This window comes from Lactuca saligna, chromosome 6, assembly GCF_052625555.1.
Source record: "Lactuca saligna cultivar CGN05327 chromosome 6, ASM5262555v1, whole genome shotgun sequence".
Lineage (NCBI taxonomy): Eukaryota > Viridiplantae > Streptophyta > Magnoliopsida > Asterales > Asteraceae > Lactuca > Lactuca saligna.
Window position 1 is genome coordinate 121,673,165 of NC_136422.1, and position 23,128 is coordinate 121,696,292.

The 23,128-nt window shown below is 36.6% G+C and overlaps 1 pseudogene; it reads left to right on the plus strand.

The window, feature by feature from the left end:
* The first annotated feature begins 20,417 nt into the window (after positions 1-20,417).
* On the plus strand, positions 20,418-22,280 carry LOC145000657 (AAA-ATPase ASD, mitochondrial pseudogene; annotated as a pseudogene).
* Positions 22,281-23,128: the final 848 nt, after the last annotated feature.

Below are 23,128 nucleotides of genomic sequence, written 5' to 3' on the forward strand. Positions count from 1 at the left end.
CTCGAGGCATAGGCTATGACCTTACCTTGCTACATCATAACACATCCAAGTCCTTGATTGGATGCATCGCAATAGACAATGAAGTCTTCTATCCCTTTGGGGAGGGATAGTATCGGGGCGGTGCACAAGGCTCGTTTGAGAGTTTGGAACGCTCTTTCCTGTTTCTCTTCCTAGTCAAAGGCCACGCCTTTCTGGGTCAGGGTTGTAAGAGGTTTCGCTATGCTGGAGAAGTTCTGAATGAACCTACGATAGTATCCAGCGAGACCTAGAAATTGACGAATTTCGGTAGGTGTCTTCGGTGCTAACTAGTTCTCAATGGCTTTGATCTTGGAGAGGTCCACATGTATTCCCTCTTCGCTAACAACATGGCCCAAAAATTCGACTCGCTGAATCCAAAATTCGCACTTTGAGAACTTCGCGTAGAGCTTCTCCGATCGCAATGTTTCTAAGATTTTACGGAGATGTTGACTATGTTCCTCCTTACTTCGAGAGTAGATGAGTATGTCATCAATGAACACGATGATGAACTGATCTAAGTAAGGACGACACACCCTATTCATCAGATCCGTGAATACTGCGAGCGCGTTTGTTAATCCGAACGGCATCACTACAAACTCGTAGTGCCCATAACGAGTTTGGAAGGCTGTCTTGGGAACATCCTCCTCTAACACTTGTAATTGGTGATATCCGGATCGTAGATCTATCTTCGAGAAGTAGTTGGCTCCTTGAAGTTGATCAAATAAATCGTCAATGCGGGGCAAGGGATAACAATTTTTAATGGTAAGTTTGTTGACTTCTCTATAGTCGATGCACATGCGAAACGATCCATCTTTCCTCTTGACGAACAAGACCGGTGCTCCCCATGGTGAGAAACTTGGTCGAATGAATCCCTTCTTGAGAATTTCGTTAAGTTGACTGGAAAGTTCCTGCATCTCGCCCGGTGCCAAACGATAAGGAGATTTGGCTACTGGGGTAGCTCATGGCACTAAGTCGATTATGAACTTGACTTGGCGTTGCGGTGGTAAACCGGGAAGTTCTTCTGGGAAGATGTCAGGAAAGTCGCATACTTCTGGGATTTTCTGAATGTCTTTCATTTCTTGACTCGTATCAACGACGTGTACGAGGAATGCATGATATTCCTTTCGCAAACACTTCTGGGCTTGAATTCACGAAATGATACGATGGCTCGTACTAGGTTTGTTGCCGTACATAACTAACGTTTCGTTGTTAGGAAGGTTAAGACGGACTGCTTTCTCAAAGCACATGATGTCGGCGCGAAGAAGACTCAACCAATCCATACCGATGATAACGTTGAAACATTTAATTTGGGCTGGCATGAGATCTATCTTGAAAGTATGGCCATCTAAAGTTAAAGTACAACCTACGTATATGCAGTTAGTACTCTCCGTTTTCCCGTTAGCCATTTCTACCGTGAATGAATTGTCTAATGCACAGGGTTTTTGTTTAAGCAGGTTTGCAAATTTGTGGCTTACGAAACTTTTCTCTGTTCCACTGTCGAAAAGTATGCAAGCATATGAGTTATCGAGGAGGAACGTACCAGTAATTATCGTAGGATCAGCTACCGCTTCCTCGTGGCCTAGGGCCATAACTCTTCCTACTCCGCCAGCCATCCCCGCTTTAGGGCAGTTCCTCTTGTAGTGGCCCACCTCGCCACAACCGTAGCAGGCTTGGCCCATACCGGCATTAGGAACCTGGGCGTCCTGAGCTGTTAGAGTTTGGCAGAAACGGGCCGTGTGTCGCTTCCTGTTGCAGTTGGTGCATTGCATCTCCCTGCAAGTCCTGTGGTGGTGGAAGTTGCATTTGTTGCACTTCAGGAGAGACCCAACATAAGTTTTTGCTGGTAAGGGGTTCGCAAGGACAACGGGAGTCACTGTGGCAGCATTAATCGCCACAAGCTGTTGTATATTGGAGGATCCTTGCGAAGCCCCTCTTTTCCTCTTATTCCACCCCTTTTTGTTGTAGTCGGGGTTGGACATTTGGGGTACGGGTGTAGGAATTTTTGGGTTCTTGTGTTTCCCGTGGTCTATGAGAGACTGTGCCAGCTCCTTGGCGCTATCAAAAGTGATAGGCTTGGAGGCTAACACACTTGACTGGATCTGGGGCGATAGTCCCCAGATATACCTTTCTATCTTCTTGCTCTCGAGAGCAACCATATCAGGGCATAAGTTCGCTAGATCACAGAACCTATTTGTGTAGGTCGTGATTTCGGATCCAACCATTTGAAGACCCCAAAACTCCTGCTCGAGTTTCTGTACTTCGCCATGAGGGCAGTACTCTTTCATCAGCATGTCTTTCAACTTTTCCCAGTTAATGGAATACGCCACCACCAGAGTCAGATACTTAACATGGCCGTTCCACCATGTTAATGCTCTGTCAGAGAAGGTACAAGCTGCGAACTTGACCTTGTTGCCTTCTTGGCATCCGCAGATCTCGAAGACAGATTCCATCTTCTCGATCCACTGCCTTAACACCATAACACCCCCAGTTCCATTGAAGCTGCGGGGTTTGGCGTTCGTGAAATCCTTGTAAGTGCATTCCTGAGGGTGTCCATGGCTCTCGCCGTGGTTCGAGGGAGGTACACCTGTTCCCGATCCACTAGGGACAAGAGTGTTGATTGCTGACACAGCAGCTGCAACTGATGCTGTGAAAGCTGCTTGGAACATGTTGGCATCAAAGGGGTTAGGTGGTTGAACAGGTACAGGAGGTGGTGGAGGTGGTGGTATTGGTGTTTCGTTGTTTGGGTTACGCCTTGTACTTCTGTGTGGCGGCATCTTTAACTATACGTTTAAAAGATGACGACATGGATAAGAATACATGATTTATGAATGTGTCTCATGGAATAACTCCCCATAGTCCAACAACAGAATAAATAGAATGACTAACTAAAAATGACAGTAGTTGGATAATAATTTCCATAAGATTAGATATCTATCAATAATACTGGAATTACAGATGTATCAAGTTCGGGAAAAATGGCCTAGAAGTAGGCCCTACATCAACCAAGATGGAAAATTTTGACAAAATCAAGACTAGATCAATACCTAACAGGTCTAAGATTTATACAGATAGGAAATTAGACCAAAGTTTTACATAAATTAGGTTATATCCAAAAGATGAGTCGACGAGCTTCTATCGGCAGCGAGAGCTGCTTGCATGAGTCCTCGATCCCAACAGTAGACGTTCAACGTCCTTTATACGCCTGTCTGACCTTGCTTGCTGAGCTCGAAGTTCTCTAACTTCATCTCGGGTTTCAGCAAGTTCCCTCTGCAGATTTGCATTGCGGACCAGAGTCCTTTCAAGAGCAGACTCTAGTTGGCGAATGTGGACAGTGTTAACACCAGAGTTGGCGTCAACTTCCAAAACTTGATTGATAGTCGCCTGAGCCATTATCGTGTTCTGAGAAATATTACGCACCATGATTGGTAGGACTCTATCAGCAGCACCTCCTTTAGTGAGGTTGTAGAAACTTCGGTCTCCATTGTAGGGAATGGGCTGACCTTGTTCCTGACTCCATTCAATCAAGCTAATGGCCCACAAGGGTGTGGGTCCTTGAAACACAAGGCGGGGGTTCAGGTTTGGGTTTTGAGCAGCTTGGGGTAGGTTGTTGACTTCTGGCTCCGAGTCACAACTATCGGAAAAAACCCTCGGCATGGTGATCATCCAAAGGGATTGGGTGATCATCTTATTGTTCTGCCTCTAGCCAACCAGCATTGCCTTGGTTCGGGAAGTACGAATTGCCGTGGTGAAATCCAGCCATTTTAATCTACGCAAGAAAAGGGATATAAGAAATAGCTAAAATAGACGAACTAACTAAGATAATTTCAGTAAGATCAAATACCCATATGGTATTTCTTTATGGTTGTGTTGGTAAGTTTTTAGACTTGTTGCCACATCACAACCATTCTTGGGCATACTCTAATCACTCATCGGACCAGCATAGTTGATCAAGCTATGCCATTCCCAAGACTGACCATATATCCCCAGGCTTACTTGTGATATTCAACAATCGTAATACTTTTGTTCTTGTCATTGTGACACTGATTTTAGTATGAATGCAGGCACGTATACTTTGTTAAATATTTTATTATTTAGAAGTATAACTCCTAGGCAGAGTGTTTTAATCCCATGTATTTATAGTTAGTATATCTTTTATGGGTTGATATACTTAATTCACTATAAACAATGCTCTGATACCAATCTGTCACACCCCAAAACCACGAATGGTGGAAACGTTCATGGGTGGAGGACGTCATGTACAGTATCACAACAGTGTAATATAATAAACAAGCAACAACATCATCCATTGCATTATAAGCAAAGTCTTAATACATGTGTGTTCTTCATTGTAATAAGACACCAAAAATATACAATCAAAATAAAAGACGAGACTTGTCTGCTCCGTCTTCTCAAAACCTGGCCTCCGTACCTATCTACTGATGACCTGAGATTACAAGTTATTTTGAATGAGAGTATCAGCTTTAAAGGTGGTGAATTCATAAGTATTTAAGTGTCATTGTCTTGCTTACTGAAAACTGTTTTAAAGGTCAGTCAAACCTTTAAATGTAAATGTTGATGTAAGTATGAAAAACCCTAGAAAATCCCTTATTTTCTATCAGTGTGAGATGTAGTCTTCTACCAAGACCCGAATGTTTTGTTAGTAAAATGATAGTTTTTCCTTTAATTGTTTAGTACTAAAGTACTTAGTCAAACTCATCGTTTATGTGAAAGTATCACAAAATAAAGTAAACAGGAAAATGTACTACTGTAAGTGTTGTCACTGGGTACTATGACCAACACAACATCACGTTAAGCGAAAAATGCAACCTAATGAACATCCGAAGATTGTACAGAAAAGTAATAATGTAAGTGTCATCGTTGGGTACTAGGAGTAACACAACATCGCAATAAGTGAAAAGTATAACCTTATGAACAATCGAAGATTGTCCACTTATCCTCTGTAGCAGCAGCAGGTGGGTGGAGGGGTTAGCCCCAGTTATCGATCTTCCTAGTATAAGTAGTAACCTTAGACCTCCGTAGATGGTCATCGACCACTGGTGCTAATCAGTAGGGTTCGGAATGGTAAGTCCCGCCTAGATATCCCATTGAACCGGGATAGGAAAGATAATTTACATAGAAAGTACTAATAAATTATCCTCGTAGTTCTAAGTACAAGTATCCAGGTAAGTGTATACAGGATAATTCACCTATGTAACAGTGTTCATGTATGATATTCATGTAAGTGTGTTCATGTGACAGGTAAGTGTATGCATATGTACTCATGTATTAGGTAATGTACTAGTATAGACTCATGAATGAACTGACTCTTGTGCGATTCCTTGTAATGGGAGTAATGTTTGATATCTTCAAATTATCCCTATGATAATTTATTGAACTATAATTGGTTGATCATGTAGGTTTATACACTCTTACTACTCAAGGGTGTGGGAAGAAAATGAAAGATGTAAACTATAACATCAATACATATATAAGAATATAAGTGTATATGCATAGTTTAGTTCAAGAATGTAAAAATGGTTTTGTAAGACATCTTATGGGTTTTGAACAATAATTAACAATGACTTGATGTCATTTTAATAAACATTTCAAAAAGTAAAACATTTGATAACAACGTATTTTTAAGATTTAAAACCATTTCATGCATCACATTTTTGTAGTATGTGAAATCTGTTGAATGACAAACACAGTTATAAAATACATATCAATGATTTAATAACATGTTTGTTTCTACTTGTATTCCCCCCCCCCCCCTTTAAAGCATTTAAAATCATTTAAAACATTGATTAGGGGTATGAACTCACTTGTAGTTGGTGATTGGGATGAACTGAACGGTATAGGATTGCTAGGTGTCAAGCGAGGACTTGTACACACACTACGATCCTAATGAACATATAATCACACATATATGCATTCAATTAGACTTAAATCACTACTTGATAATGTTAAGACATCCTAGACACAATTAAACACTTTATATAAGTGTTTTAGGCCCTAAGGATTGCATCTAAGCTAATGTGGGACAAGGCACTTGTGTTTTAGGGTTTCAAATGACCCCATATATGAGTTTACTCCTCATATAATAACACACATGGAGTTTACGGTTGTAAAGTCTTGAGTTTACGGCCGTAAACTCCCAACCAAGGGTGTATGGTGTGTTTTGAAGTCCCAAATGATTCCTAGAATTATTCCAACTTGGTGGTTAAGTCCTTGGAAGGGTTTAAGGCCTAGAAACACTCCATTTAGGAGTTTACGGCCCTAAGGCCATTCCCCTTAAAGTTTACAGCCATAAACTCTTAAGTATGGGTGTTTTGGATGATTTCAAGTCTCATGCACAAGTGGTATTGGTTCTAGGCTTTTATTCCAAGCATATGAAGACATTAGGGACACTTTGGTGCCCTTCTTTCATGTTTACCGCCCAAGAACCATGTATTGGCCGTAAACTCACTTTGGTAGGTGATTTTGTTGTGCTTTGGTCGTTCAATTAAGTGGGAAACAATTCCATGTAAAGGTCTAGGGCTTTAGGTGTCTTAAAAACACCCTTTTGTCCATTACAATGGAGTTTACGGCCTAAGATTGCTCTTGGGTCGTGAACTCCCATGTGTTTGTGTTTCTTGATTGTTTTCTTGTCCTAAATACATATACAAATGAGTCTAAGGTAGTAGCATAACACAAGGAACATTCTAGGCTCGGTTTCGGGAGTTTACCGCCCAAGAACACCTTGGGGAGTAAACTCCTAAATCTAGTGATTTAGCCTTCTAAATCATGTTATGTACACATATAAAGCTTTCTAACATTACTATAAAGAGTTACTCACGTTTTGGTATAAAATCCCGAAGATCCGTGAGAGAGAAAATGGCTTTTCTCTAGTTGGAAATGTGAATAATGAATGAATTTGGTTCAGAATTCTATTTATAGTCCTAAGATATTTTTGGCAGAAAATATTTTTATTCCTGAAATGATCTCTAATAAAATAGAGTGTTGGAATAACAATGTTGCACAAAACCCTAGTGCACCCACTCTCCTGATATTTCCTGAAGTGTAAACCCTGAATTACTCAAACTTACACGAAAAGTCTGAAAATTAATTGTGACTGCTATAACTTCTATTGAAGTGATATAGTTTGTAGAGAATGGAAATTTCGGGTTGTCACAAGCAGTCAGGGTGCGGGGGTGTCAATCCAGTATAGATCTATACACATAATGCCCTCTCTCCCTACAAGAGACTCTGGTTACTATCTTGACAACGGAGAAGGCTGTGTACTGAAGATGTTGTTGGGTTTTGAGCAATCTAACACTTCCTAAGTGTGCATGCAACCCTAATAAACCTTGGATCTATGTTTGTCTAAATACATGCAAAATAATAATTTTTCCAAGGTTTATAACCTATCTAACATGGCATGGGGAACATTTCAACATAATAAGTTAGAAGAGATTACATACCGTTTTGATGAGTTTGGTTCTTGAGGAGTTTGAGGGCCAAGCACCAATAGTGTGAATGCCTCAAATGGAATCACAAAACACCACAAACTCTTGGAAAACTTTGAGATAGTGTATACACTTGTATATTTCAGCCACACACAAGCTCACACACACTAGTTCACTAGTTACCCTTAGGCTCCATTTCATGCTCCATAAGCATGCTTATATAGTGTGCATGGTTAGGGTGAAACCCTAATAACCCATGACCTTTCCTTTTCCAAGGATCCATGGGTTAAAAGCTCCATGGATCATCCATGGACTTCCATATTAGCTTAGCCCATTAACAAATGAGTATTAGCCCACACTATATAAAATATAATAGCCCACAATTAATTAGTCTTCCTTGTAATCTCTAAATTAATTCATAATTAATTTAATACTAAGACTAATTAAATAACATGACTTCATATTAATATATTATAACTTATAATATATTAATAATCATATGTGTATAACTCTCATAAAATTATCCATAAATAGTTTGGATGAGATGCAACCCAAATGGACCATGCCGGGTCGGGTCAAGTATATACCAAATAAGTTATGGACTTAGACACCTTATCCAACAGATGTATCTCGTGTAGTGAGATCTGATGTAAAATACTGGACTAATGATAGAGACTCACAATTGAAATGACCGATGTAAACCAATATGTCTATGCTTGTATACATAATGTATAACTAATGATCAAACGACCTTCGGACACATACATGTGATCAAAGAATTAGTCTTAATTTTCAAAAAAGATTTCTCATTCATCATACAATACAACTTGTATGATTCCAAGTTTCTATCCAATTGAAACTTGGGTGATGAAAAACTTTCTTCATTTGGTAAATTCAGACACTACCACAAATGAAAGAATCAAATCCACTTTCCAATATTGCTATTACTGGAAACATATAAGCAACAATTTTCCACAGATGCCATTGTAAGGATATTTTTTAAAATAAATAAAATTAAAACCCTTTTTTTACTTTTATTTTAAAACTTTGCGGAAAAACTTATCCTTACAATCCACATGAAAACTTTGTTGTTATCTATTCCTAAGCAATATATTATAACTCTTAAGCAATAGCTCAAAATTCTGATTACTGAACCATGCGATCGAAACCCACCTTCGCAATCAGAATCAACATATACTTACTTTAAGCTTCCTATCTTTTCTTTTGATTGTTAAAACATCAACATGTGACCCATTCACATTATGTAATAAGAATCTCCAAATAGGAACTTAATAGAGTTAAACAGTGGACTTTACCCGAAGTAGAGTCAAACTTTTTGACTTGATCAATCTTATGATCTTCTAGGTAAATATGGCAGCTTCGCAACCAATGCCCCTTCCTTTGGCAACAAAACACATGGACCCTTTGGTAATGGCACATGAGACTATCTCAGAATTTTCCTTTCTCTTTACTATTTGGTCAATCGAGTTGACTATAGCCGATCCCTTTCCATTGGGAAGAGAAATCTTTTTCTAGATATCCAATGCTACCATTGTCAATGTCCATTTAAGACTTGGGAAGTTGATCTTCTAATCAAATTTGCTTTACTGGTGTTTCAAATCATTACTGATTCCACAACACCAAGCAAATAGATAACATCATTAAGGGTCATGTCATAGTCTGTCTCATAGTAGTCCTAAAGAGACTCACTATGTTACTAAGAAAGTGATTGAACATCCAACTTTTACAAGACTTTGACACCCAACTCTCCCGGCTTGTCAATATGTGACTTTATCTCCAAGATGTGAGCACACATAGACTACGATTGCCAATAGGGATTGAGTGACTTTAACCTTTTCAAGGACTTGTGGGCGAGGGAGAATAATTGGAGGAGGTGGAGGAAGTGAAGCATGGTGTTGAGGGACACCATCTTCAAGAGATTTGGGAAGATCATAGTTGTCTGAACCAGACATATATAATGGGAGAAAATCAAGTTAGTTGATTCAAAGTCCTTAATATAACACCCAATATGAAATATTAAGGCTAGGACCCAACACAATATTTTATAATTTGGAAGAGGGATGCCGTAATCCAAGCTATAAAATATTTGAAGGTAGGCGAATGACGATTCACCAATTTCCACCATGAAAAACGAAATAATTTATTAGGTTTCAATTGGATTTGAAATTCCTAGATCTTTTGAGATTCATTGAACTTTTCAATGGCATGTTTCAATCTCGAGTGTGCCCTCTCAAATTTTGTGACTGGGATGCCGAGGATCACAGAACAAGGTGTGAAAAACCATACCAATTCACTTGGTACCCTTAATATTATCACCAAATCAATGTGCCAGTTAACCACACACGCTCCATTGATCTATGACAAACATTAAGTCACCCTTCGTGATCCTTAATAGTCCAAGTTAGTGTGTCAGTTACCCACACACGCTCCACCAACGACTTGGTAAGGTACAAAGTGTGAATTCCATGGGCTAGCACCAAATTCACATTTTTCCTAAAGTAACTAAGATTGGGAATTAAATAAAAATATTTAGTTACTTTATAATAATCATTATACTTTTAATGAGAATTTAAAGTCATTGTCCTACCCGTTCGGCTAACGACCCTCCACCGATCAAGCAAGTGGTGGGTGAGAGTGGACACCCATTAAGTCGCCATTTTATAGGCAACAACCTTATACCCACCTTATAGACCGGCTTCCTGAATGAGGCCTACTAACGGTAATAAGACTTGTTCTTATACATACATACATATATATATATATATATATATATATATATATATATATATATATATATATATATATATATATAATTAACCATTAATGTTATAAATAGTATAAGTGTTGAATTTTAACTTTTAAAATTCTAAGTGTTGGAATTAAAGTTTATTAAAGTGTGTGAAACTTTTCCAAATTCCAAAACTTGAGGGCAAGTTTTGAACAATTCATAAACTTTTGGATATTCATAACTTATGAGTTTTAATTAAGTGTTTTAAAGCTTTTAATGAAGAGTCTCTTGGAAATCCATAACTTGAGGACAAGTTATGGAGTCCATAAAACATTTATGGGAAAAACTCTCCAAGAAAATGTAACCTACAACTTCTTAAAAAAAACATTTAAAAGAAAACCTCTTGGAATTCCATAACTTGAGGACAAATTAAGAATTCCATTAAAACACATTAAGATCAAGAATTAACTAACAAACAATTTGCAAATAATTCCTATGATCTAACAAAACTCATATGAACATGAACATCCACATCAACAATTTCAAGAATCATATGAACACATATAAAATTGAAATTTTGATTATACCTTTGAAATTGGTCCACCATCATCATTACCACATCAAAAACAGGTTTTATGAGTCCAAAACAGTTTAAGTAATGATTCTAGACCAATTCCAGCACCAAAACTCAAAGATATGTTGTCTGGGGGTCCAACTCGTCGAGTGCATGAACCAACTTGCCGAGTTGGATGAGTTTTGCCTTGGACTCGTCGAGTCCCTTCATGGACTCGGCGAGTCAGCTGTGCAGACAACATAAAATCTTCGATTTTCAGCAATTTGCATCAAGTATTCAAACAAGCAAGCCTAGTCTCTGATACCACTGTTGGGTTTTGAGCAATCTAACACTTCCTAAGTGTGCATGCAACCCTAATAAACCTTGGATCTATGTTTGTCTAAATACATGCAAAATAATAATTTTTCCAAGGTTTATAACCTATCTAACATGGCATGGGGAACATTTCAACATAAAGAGTTAGAAGAGATTACATACCTTTTTGATGAGTTTGGTTCTTGAGGAGTTTGAGGGCCAAACACCAATAGTGTGAATGCCTCAAATGGAATCACAAAACACCACAAACTCTTGGAAAACTTTGAGAGAGTGTATACACGTGTATATTTCAGCCACACACTAGTTCACTAGTTACCCTTAGGCTCCATTTCATGCTCCATAAGCATGCTTATATAGTGTGCATGGTTAGGGTGAAACCCTAATAACCCATGACCTTTCCTTTTCCAAGGATCCATGGGTTAAAAGCTCCATGGATCATCCATGGACTTCCATATTAGCTTAGCCCATTAACAAATGAGTATTAGCCCACACTATATAAAATATAATAGCCCACAATTAATTATTCTTCCTTTTAATCTTTAAATTAATTCATAATTAATTTAAGACTAAGACTAATTAAATAACATGACTTCATATTAATATATTATAACTTATAATATATTAATAATCATATGTGTATAACTCTCATAAAATTATCCATAAATAGTTTGGATGAGATGCAACCCAAATGGACCATGCCTGGTCGGGTCAAGTATATACCAAATAAGTTATGGACTTAGACACCTTATCCAACAGATGTATCTCGTGTAGTGAGATCTGATGTAAAATACTGGACTAATGATAGAGACTCACAATTGAAATGACCGATGTAAACCAATATGTCTATGCTTGTATACATAATGTATAACTAATGATCAAACGACCTTCGGACAGGTATTCGATCCCACCAGACGACATCTCAACAAAGAAAAGGAAATAGGGCGAACTAGCCTTCCTAAGTTCTTAAAACATTCTTTATATAACTATACAAGCATAGGCATACATTTAACTAAGTTTAAGTGTTTAATGAAGTAGGAGTGTTTCACAAGCTATAAGAGTTAATGAATAGGGGCGTATCGTGAAGTAGAAGCATATCGTGAAGTAAAAGTGTATCGTTAAGTAAAAGCATATCGTGAAGTATAAGTGAATCGTGAAGTAAAAGCGTATCATGAAGTAAAAGCGTACCGTGAAGTAAAAGCGTATTGTGAAGTATAAGCGTTAACAAAGTAGTAGCATTTAACTAAGTAGGAGCATTAACTAAGTAGAAGTATAACAAAGTAGTAGTATTTAACAAAGTAGGAGTATAAAAACATTGAAGAAAACTTTGGTGAAATCTTTGGAAAACCTTTATACTTTAAGAAATTCATTCATAAACAAGTTTTGATTGTAACCTTGATAAAGTAGAGAAAACCTTTGTTTAAAATGCTGCTATAACAGAGTTTGAAATAAAACATACAGCACGAAAGGCAATTTGAGAAAAGCTTTGAACACATAAAGACGTTTTAGAAAACCATTTCTAGTATCATACTTGGTAAAACAGTTGACAGTGTAATGAATCCTTGTGCATGCGGGTTATCAATCACATGTGATTGATATGATAACTGGCATGTTTAACTTATATTCCCCCCCCCCCCCCCCATAAAATCATGTAAAAACATTTAAAAGGTTAATTCAGGGGTATGAACTCACCTGTTGTAAGTGGATCCGACGAAGGTGCCGGTTGGTGCTCGGTGTCAAGTAAAGACTTGAACACACTTAGTGACCTATTAAACATATGATAACATATGTTTACATACAATTAGAAAATATAATACTAATTAAACACGTATACGCAATCCTAAAGTGCGAAAAACACTTTGGTTAAGTGCTTGGAGTGTCCCAGGTAACATGTAAGGGTGTGTATGGCTTAAATAGGGAGTTTACTCTTCAAGAGTAAACTCTTTATAGAGTTCACGGCCCTGGGACTAACTCCCCATGAGTTTATGGCCGTAAACTCATGGTGAGGGTGTCCTAGGATGCCAAAGTGTCTTATATCACTTGTGTAATTATGCTAGGCTCAAATCTAGGATTTATAAAGGGTTTAAGGCCTCAAATGCACCATTTTAGGGAGCTTACGGCCCTAAACAAGGAGTTTACGGTTGTAAGCTCTCATGTGCTCATTTCGTTTGTGTTTTAAGGTCTTAAATGGTAGGAAATAAAGTTCTATACATTTTTCCAAGTCAAATGGGGAGTTTAGGGCATCATTTGGGCACCTTTTAGGAGTTTACGACCCATGGACCTTTCCTAGGGGGTTTACGGCCGTAAACTCCTATTTACTTGGTTTCTTTAATGTTTAAAGCATTTACATCTATGAGATTGCTTCTAGACATTTTTCCAAGGCCATATGAGGTGTTTGTGGGCATTTCTAACACTTGATTTTGAGTTTACTCCCCATGAAGAGGAGTTTACGGCCCAAGCAAGTTCTTGGGTAGTAAACTCAAGTTTACTCCCCAAAATGTAAGTTCAATGTGTTCTAAGTCCGCTTCCATAAGTCATTTAGCCATATCTAAGCCTTAGGGGTAGTTTAGAGGGGTTTTGGGGCTTAAAAACCCCATTTAATGGTGTTTACGCTCCAAGAGTATTCTTGGGCCGTAAACACATGAATTTACCCATATTTGATGTCTTAAACAGGAATTTACATGTTAGCTAAGCTATACAACAAGTTAGGGTAGATTGCTTACTCGTTTGGGGCTCGAAACAAACGATTTTTGGCTTGAATTTAAATTGTAGTGAGTGAGAGAGAGAGAGAGAGAGAGAGAGTGCGGAGAGAGTGAAAAAGGTGGAAATGGAGTTTACTCTCCCTTATATAGGGGCTCAGTGAAAATCTACCCGATAGCGCTGTTAAACGGGCCTTTTGGTCGCACCCGATTTAGTGGTTGAATTTTTTACTTGGTTGAAACTAAAATTTTTCAAAGGAAAATTTTGGGGTGTTTCTAATTTATTTCAACCCTTACCAAGTCATTATAAAAGTCCCACATTAAATAACCAGTCCAAAAGTTAACGGACAGTTAAATAAAACGAGGCTTATTAACGGAAAAAGGGGTTGAAGATGACGGAAATAAATTTCGAGTTGTCACATATTCTCAGGGAGATAAGTGTGGAGGATAGTAGTGTCATGGAGGAGGTATTCAAGGAAGCTTGTTGGTGTTTATTTATCTTTGTTTCTTATTTCTAGTTATGTGTCTTTGACCTATTAAACAATGTAATCCCAAATAAACTATAATAAATAAAAGTATCGTTTGTGTTATACATATGTGTTATGTTATATATATATATATATATATATATATATATATAGCCTCGATCCAATATCCCACATCGCACAGCCTGCTGTCGGTTGAGAGTGACACTGTCGAACCCGGTGAGTTCGTTTTGCTGAAGCATCATTACTACATCGATCCTCTAACCTGCAATCATGTAGAAGCAACGACTGTAGTGGCTGTAGAAGCAACCACCTCAATGACGGCCGATCATGGCTACCATAGTCACATGCATAATGATTAACTCATGGATCTCATCGTCACTCAACCATATCCTCTTTGGGTCATCAACACCTTATCATGTACCTCTCGTGGTTACCATACTGAAAAAATAAACCAGAACACATCAGAAAATCACTGTATATTTTAGCACATCACTACTCGAACACTCATTCATTAGAACATGTGACTTGCTTAAAACACATACATGTCATGTGCTTCTAGTAGTACAGGCTCAATCCAACTAAACTATATCAACATATGCACATAACAATAACAAGTAGGCACATGTAATCATAATACATCTTCCAGTCTAACAGATCACTACAACATAACAACATCCGACACACAATGTCACATACTATAGTACAAATTATAGTCAAACTCACCTCGTAGTCTAGTAGATAACAAAACTACTCATATATCCAATAACCGGCACTACAGGTCACATATACAACAATCAGAGAGCAAATCTCAAACTACAACAAAAAACTCCCGAATTGACCTAAAGTCAAACTTGGTCGAAAGTTCAATGGTCAAAGTCATATTCAATAGTTAAAGGTCTCATAGTTGGCCATTGAAAGTATCTTTGAAGCTCAGCTCATATCGAAGACTTTTATATTGAAGACCATGTATGTAGTCTATATCGAAATACTCATTATTTCGATATATATTTTTATTTCATGTAGCATTTATGTTTGTACTTAAATGTAGAAGTCTACATGTATGTTTTGTATTCAGTTGAGTGCAGTACGTATATTGCCTAAGGATGTCAAAAAGTCCCGTGGGGCCCCCGTCCCGTATGGGGGCATTTGTTGAAAAAAATCGGGGGTGGGGGCGGGGGCGGGGGTAAGGTTAACCCCCGTTTTAATTTTGGGGGCGGGGGTGGGGGTTGGTAATCCCGTCCTGAAACCCCCGTGGGGGCCCCGTTAATAAATTATATAAATTGACATATATTAATTATATAAATATAATAAATAATAAAATGATTTTTACAAAAAAAATTCAATAAAAACATGTTTTTAACTTGTTTGTAACATGTTAAATTATGTTATAAATATCTAGTTGTTACCCAAAAAATAGTTTCTTTTAGCCCAAACAAAAACTTCTTTTAGACCAAATAAGGTAGCCCAAAATCAATCGGGGGCGGGTGAATGGGGGCGGGGGCGGGGAGCAGAAGATGAATTCGGGGGCGGGGGCGGGGGTGGAAACGATGGAGTTTTCGGGGGCGGGGCGGGGATGGGGGAATGGAAATTTTTTGGGGGCGGGGACGGGGGATGCAATCCCCGTCCCGTTTGCCCCCGTTGACATCCCTAATATTGCCTATAAATAGTGTTGTAGGTGAGATGTTCATTAAGGCACTCTCACACACAAACACTTTTCACTCTCGTTTATATTGCTTGTACTCTAAACTCCTTTCTTGATCAATATTGAGTAAAACAAAACTATTTACATGTAGTGTTCATACTATCAATCATGTATTGATTCATATTATTGATTGCATAACTCATTAGCATGATAGGGGAGACCACCCAATGCCTATCATTCCAAGGGGTTTAAAATTTTTATAGACTATGTACTATTAATATATAATGACTAGTTTGTTTTTTTTTTTTAAAGATAAATTAAAGACATGAGAATGTGTCAAATTCAAAGACAAAAATTTCAGAAAGATGCAATAGCATACATATAGTTATTGTTGTTCACAAAGAAGGTGAGTATGTACAACCAAAATGAAGGAAATCGTGTTAACAGATTGTAAAGTAATGGCCTATGAAGCAATCAAGCAAAAATAGAATGGATGCGTCGACTATGTCGTCTGAATTCCTAAGTCTTAATCGTTACAATTTCATTGCATATAAAATCTTATTAACTATTCTTGGCATTGTAGTATATGTATAGAGAAGTTTTCAAATACAAAGTTGTTATAAAATTACTTAAGCTCATCAATTTAACTACTTTATTTATGGATAAACATATATTGGACAAAATTGATTTTGATACTAATTTTTTTAGAATAACAAAGAAAATTGTGTTTTTGGATTCAAACTACTAACCAACCGGAGAGAATGCACACGACACAACCATTATACAAATGTTACTTTATTTGTATATATTACTAATGATTTTGTGTGTGTCTTCAGAAGCATTTTTATATTTTTACACTCTAAACCCAAAATAAGTTTGTGCTGGCTTTGCTTATTAGTGCATAATAATACATATTTATATTATATAGGATTAAGATTTGATATTAAATTTGTATAAAGAAATTTAAAGAAAAGAATAATTAAAAAGAATAGTGATTTTTGACTAAATATGTTTAATGTTGTGTACAATAAATAATCATATATAATAGTATTTTTAACAGATAAACAGGTTCAATAACAAAACCATACAACAAGACTAAGGATCTGTTTGATAGTGAGCTGACTAGGTCCAGTCACCCATTTTGGCTGATTCGGTCCAGATGAACCCGTTTGATAAAACCTAAAAGTGACAGACTCGGTCAGCAATAACTGATCCATCTACTTACTTGGTCCGCTTAAAAAATATGGTTGACTCAAAAGTAATACTTGTATACCCTCTTTGCCCTCGTGCGTGGTGACCCTAAAGAAAAAAAAAAAAAAAAAAAAAAAAAAAAAAAACTCAGTAGCACAGCAACATCGCTACTGCCGACTTCCTTCACTCCGATTTCCTTCCCTCCAGCTGCTCCGCTGCTACCGAAGACCACCTGCGATTCCGTCTTCTTCCTCCGACTTGGTGCGTATTTTAGAGCCTTTTGTTCCCGTGTTTTCCAATCCAACCTGAGATTTTCGATTTGCTGAGGTTTGTTGTTACACCGGCAACCCCCCTTGATGTGCTTTGAACATTTTTTTTGTTGTTGCTATACTCTCCTTTTGTTGTTACGTTTTTTTTTTTTTTTTTGTTGCTGTGATTTTTTTGTTCCTGTTAAATGGTTTGAGTTATAGATGTCTTGATAAATGGTTAAATTATAAATGATTTGATAAATAGGTTAAATTATGGATACATTGCTAAATTTTAATTAATTTGGGTGAATTGATTTATATTTATTACACATATAATCACAAACATGTTTGTTGGTGGAGCCCTCTTGCATTAAAGGGAGGATGGACAATGTTTATATTTGAAAATTTGCATTAGTTTCCTATGGTAATATGCCATGATTGATTGCTGGCAAGGATGAATTAGAAGCACACTATGAGCCATTCACACTATGAGCCATTCAAAAGATCTTTCCTATAAGACAGTGGATATAAGATCTAAAGCACACTACACTACAGTTAAGTGGAGCATTTTGGATTCAATGATACAGAGGGCAAACATGGAATTTAAAAATAAATAAATAAATAAAACAGTACATGTAATTTTTGTTTATTGGTGTGAATTAATTTTTGTTTCTGTCTTTGGTTTGTATTCTACCTAACAATGTGTTTGGTTTGTATTCTACCTAAGAAGTAGCAGATAAAAAATACTATGCAACAAAGCAATTGTATTATTGCTTGAATATTATCTTAAAATGTTGAATATGTTATTTGATATATGATGTGGTAATGTGTATAATCAGGTTGAATTTTTTTTATACAAAAATATAAGGTTACAAATTAAATGGTAAATTATAGTGGAACTTTTTTTTAAAAAAATGTTGTTTGAGGGTAATATAGTTATTTTGTACAATCAGTCAGATGCAAAATTAAACAGCAAGTTGCAATCAGAATTTAACTGAATCAGAACTTCTAACTCAGTCATCTTCATACTCATTCAACTCTAACCCGATTAGCAACTATCAAACGACCTGTAATGTCATGTTTATTTTTTGTGTACAAGTCTTTTGCTTCTTTTGTTTACGTCGTCCAGACCACGTATAAATATTACCTTCATGGACTGTTTGTTTTTAAAAGAAAGCAGATCTAAAAATGTATGCATGTTTTTTTCTTAGTGTAGATATGGACTAGAGTTTTCTAACATTTTTAGATCAGTGGCAGACCTTAGTGGTGCTCGGGGTGTCCCAGGCCACTGCTCTGATTCCGGCACATAGTGTAAAAAAAAATTATGTTTTTTCTATTAGGTGCATCGGCTTAAAATACGAGTGCCACTTCTAATTTAGATTTTTTCGGAAATTTTTTTTAGTGTCACCCTTACTAAAACGTTCTGCGTCCGTCACTGCTTTAGATATATTCTCTCTTAAACAACTAAATTAAACAACTAAATATATTTTTTTTAAAATTAAATTTAATTAGATTATTTTAATTTGTTCTATGATAAACAATTTTAAAAAATAATAATGTTTCAAAAAAAAAAAAAAAAAAAAAATTTATATTCAACGCACAGAATCTTTACTCCCCCAATTTAATCTTTTTTTGTTACTTTGTTTATTTATTTTATATATCATGAATCCATTCCGTTTTGAATAAAATGTATGGAAACAAAAGGTTCATATTTGTTTCTAAAACGATCGAATATTTGTATTTGATTTTTATAAATTTCATTATAAATTACTTATAAAATGATTAAAATGGATTATAAATCACCCATGTCGGTATATTATATAAGTTTGGTTTTCTGAATAAAAATAAATGAATAGTTTGAAAATTTTAATTTTAAAATCCATATGTATTTCCATTCATTTTATGGGTTAAACTTTATAATCCCAAATTATAATATTTATGATTAACTTTGCAACCAAAACTTACTGGTTTTCATCATATATATATATATATATATATATATATATATATATATATATATATATATATATATATATATATATATATATATATATATATATATATATATATATATATATATATATCTTCTTTTAATTTGTACCATTTTATTTTCATTTTTTATATAATAATACATTAAATTTGATCTAAATTTATTAACTCTTTATAATAAATTCATGAAAGTATTGAAAAATCTTTTAAGTTTAAAAGACAAGCAATTTTTGTTTTATAGATATTTAGTACTTTTATGAGAGAGGTCTTACATTGGTATATAAACAACATCTAAATGTATAGGGATAACATTTTTTATGGGACATGAGCATAAACCTCTTTATATATAATTTGGGAAATGACTTAAAAACCAAACGAAGTTTTCAAACCATTCAAAAAACCCTAATCATATTTTGTCTGTTCAAAAAAATTCAGCGAACTTAACATTTTGTTTAAAAATTCCAACAAAGTTTCAAACCGTTCAAAAAATCTCAATTTTGTTTTGTTTAAATTCGTTGAGTTTTTTTTGGACAGTCAAAACATGATTTGAGTTTTTTAAACATTTTGGAAACTTTGTTGGTCTAACAAGTCATTTTTCCGATACGGTAATAAGCCATGTTATCTGTTTCTTTTATTTGACTTTCAGAAAAGTATAACTTAGTTGAGTTTTTTAGACAAAATGTTAAATTTGTTGAGTTTTTTTAAACCAACAAAACATAATTAAGGTTTTTTTGAACGGTTTGAAAATTTCGTTGGGTCATTTTTCTATGCTTTTATTTATTATCCTTTTATTTATTTCTAGTGAAGGAGAGTCAACAACCACTGATCGATGTTATTACCTTGTGAAACAAGAAAATGAATGATGCAATTACCGTGATGTCATTCTTCATTAGTCAATTCTTGGGAAGCTTCATGCTTAGCTACCTTTTCATGCCGTTCCGTAGCTACGCACAAGGTCGGCTACCCTTTCGGCATTTTATAAGTAAAGAATGGCTTCTACACGACACCCCGTTCAATAAAACTTCACAAGATTACAAAAAAGAAAGACTTATTACATTAGTCTTTGCCGCTAGACTCTGTATATAAACTAATTATGTGATCTATGCAGTATACACCCTCCTCATCTCATCACTATTTTACCAACAGATTTGAGTGATCTGTGAGGCTTTCAGCAAGGAAGCCAGAGATGATGGGGGATATGACTCAGGTAGGGTCTTTAATGGCTGCCGTAATGTTCGTTTGGGCAATATTCCGGCAACTGTTTCCTGATGAATTCCAAAGAGATGTCAGGAAATATGTTAACAAAGTAGTTAGCTATGTGTACCCTTATGTCGAAATCACTTTTCATGAATACCAACCAGACAGCTGGTTCGAGCGAAGTAAAGCCTTTGTTTCCATTGAACGTTATCTGAGCACCAACTCCTCCAACAGAGCCAAAAGGCTCAAAGCAAACGTGGTCAAAGACTGTGAATCCGTCGTCCTGAGTATGGACGACTACGAAGAGGTCACAGACGAGTTCAGAGGCATCAAGATCTGGTGGACGTCGAGTAAAAGCATCCCAAAACAGCAGGCTCTCTTTTCCTATCGAGGTGAGGAGGAGAAGCGGTATTATAGGCTCACATGTAAAAGAGAACACCGAGATATCATCACTAAAGTTTACTTGCAACATGTACTCGATGAAGGAAAGGCTATTGCAGTGAAAACAAGGCAACGAAAGCTGTATACTAACAACAAGAGTGAGAACTGGTCGGGTTACAGGAGGACTATGTGGAGCCATATCATATTCGAGCACCCTTCCACATTCGACACTCTTGCAATGGACCCGAAAAAGAAGAAAGAGATTTTAGATGATCTTATGATGTTCAGCAAGTCGAAAGACTACTACAAGAAGGTGGGCAAGTCATGGAAACGAGGATATCTTCTTTATGGTCCCCCAGGAACGGGAAAGTCTAGCATGATTGCTGCCATGGCTAACCTTCTGGAATACGACATTTATGATCTTGAACTAACATCCGTGAAGGATAACACGGACTTGAGGAAGCTACTCATTGACACATCAAGTAAGTCTATAATTGTGATTGAAGATATCGACTGTTCACTTGATTTAACTGGTCAGCGAAAGGAGAAAAAAGAAGAGAGTAAAGAGGAGGAGAAGGATCCAGTTAAGAAGGCCGAGGAGGAAAAGGGTAAGAAGAATAAGGGAAGTGAAGTGACTTTATCTGGGCTTTTGAACTTCATTGATGGGCTATGGTCGGCTTGTGGGAGTGAGAGACTGATCGTGTTCACAACAAACTTTGTTGAAAAGCTCGACCCTGCTCTGATTAGGAGAGGGAGGATGGATAAGCATATCGAGCTTTCCTATTGTTGTTTCGAAACATTCAAGGTGCTTGCAAAGAACTATTTGGATCTTGAATCACACGACTTGTTTTCAATCATCAGTCGACTCTTGGAGGAGACCAAGATGACTCCAGCTGATGTTGCGGAGAATTTGATGCCAAAGTCCTTTGAAGAGAATGCTGAGAGTTGTTTGAACAAGTTGATCCAATCTCTGGAGAATGCAAAAGAAGAAGCAAGGCTGAAAGCTGTGGAGGATGCCAGGATCAAAGCCGAGGAAGAAGCAGCTAAGAAGATTGAAGAAAATGGTGAGAAGGTACAAGAGAGTGATGCAAAGCTAGGTGATGAAGAAGGAAAGAAGACTGATAAACATACTGATGTAAAAGAAAACGGTGTCATCACTGCATAGTAAAGAATTACTACCAATTGTTTTTACTTTCTTGATATGTTTATATTGTTCTGTCCTTTTCGCTTGGTTGTAAATTGTAATGCGTTGGTAGCTTTGACTTACAAGTACTCAAATGAAAGTCAAAAGTCAAGTGTGGTAGTTGTGTGTTGACGTGATTCAAAAATAAACTGCTTATTATATTAGGATTTCAGCCATTCCGCATGCCATACATAATAGTATATACCAACAGGATTAGTGAATAATATAATGTATATATTTATCTTTTTGGAAAGTCCAAATATAGTGTAGCGGTGTGTGTGGTTGATGAAAGATGCGTCATACATAGATTGTGACCTGTGAGTTCAAATCTTGTTGTTGACCAAAGTGTATATTTTATGTGTGTAATAAAATGTGTCAAAGAACTTTATTTAATATATCACAAATTAGTCATATCCCAAAAGTGTAGTTCCCATAATAAAAAGAGTACGAGTACACTCGACAATACGCTCACAACCCCTTTGTGTGAAAGAACTTAATTTAATATTACAAATTACTCAGATCCCAAATACGCTCACAACCCCTGTGTGTGTGAACGTCTGTTTGAGGCTCGATGACATCAATGAACACCAATCCAGGTCGACACCTTGGCATGCCGAGCTCGGTTCGGTAATTTGGTGGAAATGTATTGAGTTTGACCAAGTGCATTGGACCAATGGGGCAACCGCTCTTTTTGGTTTATTTTGTTTTAATTCCTATAAATACAATGTACAACTCATTTCATTTAACACGTCAAAATCATCTTCTACTTCTTATAAATTCTTTCTAAAAATATCATCTTCATCGTCTTCATCAGGCATATTTGATGCATTTCTTGAAACGGCAATAGAGGTCATTCAATCATGACCGGATAACCGGAGAACCACGAGCATCATTTGCTACGACCCATGGTACTCAGCCCACGACGTCACTTCTCAATCCGCTATGATGCATGGTATTCGAACCATAACATCACTCCTCAATCTGCTACGATGTATGGTACCCGATGATGGAC